Source organism: Lolium perenne, chromosome 1 (genome assembly GCF_019359855.2).
Source record: "Lolium perenne isolate Kyuss_39 chromosome 1, Kyuss_2.0, whole genome shotgun sequence".
In the NCBI taxonomy this organism is placed as follows: Eukaryota; Viridiplantae; Streptophyta; class Magnoliopsida; order Poales; family Poaceae; genus Lolium; species Lolium perenne.
Window position 1 is genome coordinate 34,017,640 of NC_067244.2, and position 8,976 is coordinate 34,026,615.

Here is an 8,976-nt window from a genome sequence, read left to right on the forward strand (position 1 = left end):
TGGTTATGAATCTGAATCCTTGCAATATCGATCATGTATGAATTTTCACATAGAATAGGTTCAGATCCGTCTTGGTACTAAGAAAACTAGCAGAACAAACAGTAAACAAGATACCCTTGAATCAAAAAGTCCATTCCATGAGTTTAGTGGCGACGGTTAAATAAACGAGAGCGTCTCTATACACACATTGAGACGGTCTCTAGAAACTATTTATTGGATTTTTATTCAAAAAACATTAAATAAATAATTGAAAGTTACTTATTATCGTATATTAATATTTATTTCATTTTTATATTTTGATATTGAATAAATTTTTAGAATTGATCATAACCCGGAGCACCTGAATAAATCTAGATATTCCAGATAATTTCTTTTAGTATTTTTGTAAGAAAAAATTGTCTAGGCTTGGTGATTTTATTCACATAACTTAACAAACCACTTAATGTTGCTAATATGATTTTCGCAGAATTTATACACTTTATTTCGTAATTTATCAACGAAACAAGTGTATGGAGATAACAAGCATCATACCAATCATGGTGAATTCGAAAGTTTGTACTACATTATATGCTTTCTTCAACATATCAAGTTATTTCTTGAAATAGAGCTTGTATGTACACAAATAATGATATATATATATATATATATATATATATATATATATATATATATATATATATATGGAGCTTCATTTAACTTATTTTTCAATATTTTGCTAATTTAAGACTTGATTCGGTTTTGGAGTGTCCGAATAAATTCAGATGTTTCGTGGTCTACTTATTTTTTTCGTTTGCACTATATTTTTTTCGTTGGCCTCATGTTTTGTACACATTGTAAATGCATGAATGCACATGTATGTTTTGTACAAATTTCTTTGGCCCATGAACCTTTATGTTTTGTACACATTTTCGTACTCAGAGGGTTCGGACTTTCAGCCGGATGGTCCGACTTTGTCCTTGTTAGAGACAGTTTTTTTTAATATCCGTCTCCGACAACTTTCAGCTTTAGCGCCGATGAACTCAGACAAAATAGGCGGAGAGGGGAAATTTTTTCTCATTCACCCCCATCCGTCCAAACCCTCGCCACCGTTGTCTCCTCCTTGTCGCCGCTGTCTCGTCCTCGCCGCCCCATCCATCCGCATCCACGTGCGCCGCACCCTGCATCGGTCAGTAACATGTGATTTTTTTTGTGTAGGATATGACTCCCCATTCAAGTTAGTATCATGTGATTTTTTTGTGTAGGATATGGCACCTTGCCATGTTTGCATGACTCTGTGCAAAGAAAGAGTCTTCTCAGCTGGCTCTCTATTCAGTGTTCATCTCGTACGGGGTTAATTCGAAAATTCCGTGGTACTAAAATTTACACATATGTTATACTAACTTCCATAGTTTGCATTGCATGAAATTAGCAATAATGTATAAATCTAAAGTGTGCTTTTCGTACAAAGATTGTCCCATGCAACGCAAGGGGGCAATTCAATGATCTCACAGGAGATAGTGTGCAATATTTCCGAGCTTGTGGGCGGACATATGAGGTTCAAGTGATAAAAGGGCCAACTAGGACTCGCTTGGGAGGTGAAGGTTGGCGTCAATTCATTGCCCGGAACCATCTCATCGGAGATAGTGAGTTGGTGTGCTTTTCCTTGGGAGGATTCATACCCAGGATAACTGTCATTTATCTCAACGGTGGTCGACCGCTTGTCCCCCAGAGATGCAATCTTACCGATGGTGAGAATGAACACCTCCAACAAATCATCCCTCCAAGCAATTCCTTCGTCAGGGTGCCATTTGTCACCCGCTTGACGACTACGAATGTTAAGATGCACCTTATGGTAATTAAGTATATTATTTCAAGTGACCTAGAGCTATATATATATATATCTTATGATAATGGAACATCAAGTTATCTCACTTTTCACTACAAACAACTGGGCTTAAATGACGGTATGGGGCTGACGTTTGAGATCTCCGCCAGCGAATGTCTTTTTCTATGGCTCGGTCACGAAGACCACACAGCACATATCTGGATCATGGTACACATTCCGGCCTTGTGGTGCCTAAGGCGGGGCATTGTTGTTATTCCCTTGGGCCACCTGATGAACTCCTTCCTATTGTGGCTGGTTTGGCTGTGCTTGAACTGGTTGCGCATTTGCCCCAGTAAGCGGAGGAGGTGGTGGAAACATCTCGAAGCCTTCTTTCATCAACCTCTTAGTCCAGGAGCAATCCTTCGTCAGATGATTTGCCGGCTTTGTTGGGTTAGGAGTATGCCAGCGGCACGGCTGATCCATTGAGGATTCCATAGTGTACTTGGTCTGATGATGCCAAGGTTTCTTCTCTCCCCATTGCTTCTTTTGGCCGCCCCATGGCTGACCTCCAGTTTTCTGCCTTTGGCTTCCGCCTGCTTCCGAGTTATCTTGCATTGCGGCCACTTGCTGCATTTCGTATCTTCTATCCGGGAAATCTTCCCTTCTTTTGTTGTGGTTGTTGTTGTTGTTGTTCCGGTATTGGTCTAGGCGCGGTGGGTATCTCGGTAGTGGATCAGCTGCGATTGTCGGCTGCATTGGATCTCCCAACGCGTAGCTATCTGCCACCCGGATCATTTCAGCCAAAGTATTTGGCATGTTTCTCTGCAGCCTCTGCCACAGTGCTGAGCCTCTCCTGCATCCCTTGCAGAACCAATTGATGGCTTGAGCTTCTATCACACCCTCAAAAGAGTTTCTTGTTGAACTCCACCGAGTAAGATATTCCTGGTCGGTTTCGTTCTCGCGCTGCTGGCACATGGCGAGCTGCTGCGGATGGTTTGGCCTCCGGTATGTGCTGCTGAAGTTGCTCACAAATGCCTCTTCAAAGTAAAGCCACCCATTTATGCTTCCTTTTGGCAAGTTATTCAGCCAAATGTGTGCCGGTCCAACTAGCACCGACGGTATGAATCTTACCGCCCAGCGCCGGTTTCCTCCTCAAGCGACTGTTCCTCCACCTCCAGCGACATATACCGCTGTGATGTAATCCGCGAGCCAATCTTCCGGCTTAGTGCTTCTGTCATATGTTTTTGTATCCTAGGGCAACTGGAAGTTACGCACCGGAGGTTCCTCCCTCATGATCCGGGGGCCGAAACACGGCGGACCCGGTGGACCCTCAACTTCAATCATCTCGGACAAGTATACTCTGTCCAATCTGTGCCGCACATCTTGCTCTGGCAGACATATTTCTCCGACACGTTCTCCCAAAGGATATCTGTGATAACCGGTTCTTTCCAACCCATAATCACCCTCATCATACCGGCTTGGTGATGCGGCTTTGCCTCTTGGATACCTTGGCGGCGGCATTTCAGCGCCGGCATATGCAGTCCTAGCTGGCCGATAGTTTTACCTAGTTTCGTTGTTTCCGGCATGAGCGTTTCCGGCATAGCCGTGGCCTGCTCCTTGGATCCTTCTGCCGGCATTGTATTGCCCGACTTTTTGTTTCCCGGCTAAAACCGGATCATACACCGTCATCTGTTGGGCGTTCACATCTTTTTCTTTCCTTCTGTCGGGATGGGGGGACGAGGCCTGCCCATGCGACTTACTTCCGGCATTTCTAGCCGAGTGAACTGCTTGAGATGCTCCGACGACTTTCCTGTTCTAGGCAGCCTCTGCATTCTGCTCAGCAACTATATCAAGCAACTCTTTTACTCGGGTCTGTTGTCTCGCGAGGGCATCACCTGACAAAGATTCACATGCCTCTACTGCAGCCCTAGCAGCCTTAAGCGTTTTATCCGGATACTGTACTTTGGCTTCTGTGCCGGCCCAAGTGATACCGACATAGATTTACCGGAAAGAACTTCCCGGCGCAAGTCCTTTTCTAGGTTACGACCTCCAAGCCGGGTTGCAGCTACTCTAACAGGGTTCGCGCTAACTGAGCAAAGTCATGTGCTGCATTGTACTCACGTAGGGTTAAGTTGAGCTCCTGCTGAGCGCAGGCGATGTCTGCTGCTCCGTTAAGCAGCGTCTGCCGCTGCGCCTCCAGTTCGGCTTGAGTTGCCGCGGCATCAGCCTTGGGCGCGATGGGCGTGGCCAACACGCTCATGGCAGCTTGGAGCGGAGTTGCCACCGTGTAAGCCCCAGGAGTAGGGAAAACCTAAGAGCGCGCGGTTATGAGGGATTTATCTGTATGAGGTCACTACAAGGGACCGTGAGGTCGCCTCGCATTCCCAAGCTTATGGGTAGGCCAAGCAGAGCTCGACACGCCCATACACAATACCAACCTCATAGGCTCACGATTAGATTTCCCAGGCCTGAGTGCTACACCTTCCTGTGCACTTCAAACATACACGCACGGTGCACAGGGTACAAGGGTGGAATAAAGATTTCATATCACAACATGACCATCTATGACACAAAAGATGGAAATAAAGGTTCATATATAGCAACGCTCTACTAAGCAAGATACAAATGACACGCAGAGGACACATGTCCCATCATTACATCATACATAAGATAGCAAATAGTCCGGGTACAGACAAGATCCAAATGGGACTAAGAGTCCTGAAGATAACCAAGCAGGATTCCACAACCAACAAGCCACATGCTGCTGCCTTAGGAACGGTCCTGCTACGCAACGAAGTCGTCGTCCGTGAACTCGACAAAGCAGCCTCCTGTGTACTGCTCATCATCTGGCGTACCTGTTTGTCGAAAAGCGGGTTCCGGAAAAAGAGGGAGAAAAACGAGGGTAAGTACCAATGGCACGTACTTGCGAGACAAGACCAGCTATGCTCGCTGGTGGGCGGTATAAACTTCACCCGGCTATATGTGGAGTTTAGCGGCAGCAAAGCAACTAACCAATAGAGACACGCCACAACATTCGTCTATTAGAGAAGGTGAGAGAGCGCATAATCTAACAATTCTATACTCTGCAATCAAAACCCAGCCAATGCGATCCCCCTTCGCCAAGAGGTATTGCAAAGGCACACACACTTTTGAAAGAGTTTTATTAGCAAATTATTAACAACAGGAAATAAGGTGTAAGTTGTTCTATGATCGAGTTAAACATCTCCAAGTCGTCCATAACCGCGGACACGGCTTATCGATAAGATCTCACCCTGCAGGGATGCACTACTGTACCCATACACGCATGTCCGACTCCACAAGCAAGGGTTTTGAGAAAACTTGCCAGTGAAACCTCGCATCACAACCCCTCCCTTCACCACAGACCAAGTCCAAGAAGCCACCTATCTAGGTTAAATCCGTCTCAGAGCCCGATCGGAACTCCGACGCGGACCTAGCTGTTGCGAGAACGGCTAAGAAGGATCAGAGCCCACTAGAGGATGACCTCTTAACAATGCGGACCGCGCCTACGAGCGTGCAAGAGACAACGGGGTTACAAGGCACTCACGGCTTCCCCAAAAGTACATCATATCATCTGACCACAACGAAACAAGCTTGCACGCCCGAGGGAAACAAAACGTTACAAATCTATTTGTGGCACTTGGACAGTGGAAGCAGTTCCGGTAATAGGTCGAGGGGGGCCCCAGTGAAACCTCCCACGTGTGGTTAGTGCGCTCAGTCTTGGATCAGAAAACAAGAACTCGTCCTAATTATAAAGGTGGACACAAGTGAGCCATGGTAAAACCAAAATATACAGCTGACCCACCGATGCCTCTTCTTATCCATTTTAATATTAACATTAGGGTGAGCCATGATTATCTCCAACAACAGATATAGCAAGTAAAACAACTACCCAACAAGATATCCCGAACATTTCGAGATATCTACAAAACCCTAAACTCGCCTACGACTCGCAAAGCTGGCAAACAACAAACATCAGGTAGGGCAAGGAGGTGTAACTCGGATCATATAGGGTAACAGGTGGAATAGGACACGTGACACAACAGAATCGCAACATAGGGATAGCAATAGATCAAAAGAGCAGGAAAAAGTAAAATAGGTGAAGGGGTGGGCTCGCCTGTCAAATCGGAAGAGGAAACACGAACGCGATCTTCAGGGGTGATGTAGAGGAACTCCTTCTCGAACTGCTCGGTGTCGGTGTCTACTCGGGAAGAAGCAAATAGCACATACATGGAATTTAAGAACACAATCAATACAAAGAATGCAATGCGCAATATGATGCATGGGGTGCAAGGGTTTCTCACATAGCAAATTAAGTGGGGTGCTCGAATTAGCAGTGAAATAATAGGACACCCACACATAACATTTAGTTCTTGTTGCAAATTTTAATTAGGACGAAACAGGTCAGGGGGCTATGATGCATGACAATATGATATTTGAATTCCTCTCATTTTTATGATGCATTTAGATATAAAGTTTGTGCAATTTGAAGTTGTAGAATTAAAGTTATGAATTATTTAAGTTTACACTTTTAATAATCCAATTTAAAGACTTGTCAGATTACAATTGCTCAAAAGTTGAAATAAACTTTTTATTTGGAAAGTTCACAGAATTCTGAACAGGATGGATAAAAAGTGTGTATGACTTGGATTTGGGAAAGTGCAGTTTTAAAACATTTAAAAACTAGGCAGGGTCAAAAATATTGATGAACAGCAGTTTTTGCAAAAAGGGGTTTTTAATCCTGCGCAAGCCAGGGTTTGAACTCAGGCCGAGCGGGGCAAGGATCAGAGGTGGTGACAGTGTGCTGTTGTTCCGTGATTGACACTAAACGGGATGCATACAAGGTGAAGTGTGTGCACAGGTTAACTGAAGAATGAGACAGTTGCAACTGAAACAGAACAGCTGCTGGCAGCAACTTTGGACGATGATGGAGACCGAATTGGGCGCTTCTATGTGTGTACATGACATAGTTGACCAAGAGGGGTGTACCCTGATTCGAATGGGACTGATTTGGGTGAAAACGGTGCACGGTAGTGACGGGGAGACTCGCCGGAAAACAGGTCAGCGACACGGTCGACGAACAGCAAAAACTGCAAACAGTTTTCGGGTGGAACTTTGAATGATGGCGTCGGCTATACTGCACGGTTTTGGATGATTCAAAAACCAAAACGAAGCCTGTGATGTTGCGCATCTACTGAAGCAAGCGTTCCGTGCTGATACAAAGTGGTTCGCCGGAGAGATCACCGGAAAAACGGTGCCGTGAAACAGAAACTGGGCGTTTTTGGTTTTTGGTGTTTAGCTCGATCTCGTTTCCTACTCTGATTCTTCCTCGAATCAGAGGAGCAGGGACATGCAGGGGAGGGAGATGGTTAGGTGCTGCTCACCCTGGGTTGCTGGAGAGGTGGAGGAAACTGAGGAGGCTGCCGGCGACGGGGAGGAAGATGTGGCCGTGTAGACGTCGAAGGAGGCGAGGACGGGCTCGTGCAGCTCTTGGCGTCGTCGGCTCCGTGAAGAGGTGCAGGTCGAGGAGGAGGCGACGTGGACGTGCCCCTGGTGCTCAGGTAAGGTCTAGGCTGGCCATGGCCATGGTGGTGGTGGCCGGCGACGTGTGTTGGGGTTTGTACCGGGGGTAGAGAAGGGTGGCGGCTGGCTTGGTTGGTTGGAGGAGGAAGAGGCTAGGGTTGGTGCAGGGTTGGTGAGGAGGGGATAGTGGTGAGCAGGTGGAGATGCTCACGCTACGGCGTGCTCCTGTACAGGAAGAAAAGACCAGGTGGAGCTGGCTGTTTTGGCTGTTTTTGGCTGGGCTGGTCCGGTTAGAGGTAGGACTAGAGTTGGGCTAGCTTCTTTTTATTTCTTTTATTTATTTTCTTTCTCTGATTTTATTTGACCCATTGGGAAAACAAGTTTGAGTTTGAAAACAAAAGTAGAGAGAAGTGACAAGAATAGTTTCAACATAAATATTTTTATTTGGAAACAAGACAAAATATTTTGAACGTTCCAAAATCATTCTTAAGTTGATTAGTTGCAAAGTAAGATGTTAAAGAGAGGGTTTTAATATTAACCCATATTTACTAGAAAGTTTTGGCATGAACTTTTTGAAAAGTGGTCAAGTGGTAGGATAGGTTTAAGCTTTGGATTTTCTTGTAACATCACAAGGGATGTAGCAAGAGGAAGAAACAAGAGCGAGAAAGAGAGGACACGCACATAAACATAGCAACAAAACCAAATGCAGTTTTATGGTAAGGCAAGGATGGTAGCTCACTTGGGATGTTACAAACGCTCCCCCTTGAAGGAATCGCGCCCCGAGATTCACAGGTAGAAGAGAAAAAGGCAGGGTACTCGGAACGGAGTTGGTCTTCACGTTCCCAGGTTGCTTCTTTATCGGAATGGTGCGACCACTGCACCTTGAGGAACTTGACAGAGTTGTTGCGAGTTCGACGTTCAGCTTCATCAAGAATACGAACAGGATGTTCTTTGTAGGAGAGATCTTCTTGGAGGTCAATGGACTCGTGATCAACTGCACGGCCCGGATCTTTGAAGCACTTCTTGAGCTATGACACTTGGAAGACATCGTGCACTTTGGAGAGCTTCTCGGGAAGTTCAAGGAGGTAAGCGACTTCACCACGCTTTGCAAGAACTTTGAAGGGACCAATGTATCTTGGCGTCAGCTTGCCTTTGATACCAAAACGATGTGTGCCCCTCATTGGAGTAACACGGAGGTAGGCTTGATCACCAGGATGGTAGATCATATCACGGTGCTTGCTATCATAATAGCTTTTCTGCCGAGATTGTGCTATCTTCAGATTATCACGAATGATTCGCACCTTTTCTTCAGCCTCATTGATGACATCGGGACCAAAGATTTGCCTTTCACCAGTTTCAAACCAGTTTAGAGGTGTTCTGCATTTGCGACCATAGAGAGCTTCAAAAGGTGCCATGCCCAAACTGGCTTGATAGCTGTTGTTGTAGGAGAACTCAGCGAAAGGAAGGCATTCTTCCCATTTCATGCCGAAGGAGATAACACAGGCACGGAGCATGTCTTCGAGGATCTGATTGACTCTTTCAACTTGACTCGTTTGCGGATGATAAGCTGTGCTAAAGAGCAGATTAGTTCCCATAGCTTTCTGAAAGCTTGCCCAAAATCTGGAAGTGAA

The 8,976-nt window shown here is 45.7% G+C and overlaps 1 long non-coding RNA gene across 1 annotated transcript; it reads right to left on the reverse strand.

Moving 5' to 3' along the window:
* Window positions 1–4,381: 4,381 nt before the first annotated feature.
* Window positions 4,382–7,569, reverse strand: LOC139836202 (uncharacterized). The gene is made up of 3 exons (XR_011752874.1): window positions 7,207–7,569; window positions 5,940–6,023; window positions 4,382–4,659 (listed from the first exon to the last, which is right to left on the reverse strand). It is a non-coding gene; the product is annotated as an uncharacterized lncRNA (long non-coding RNA).
* Window positions 7,570–8,976: the final 1,407 nt, after the last annotated feature.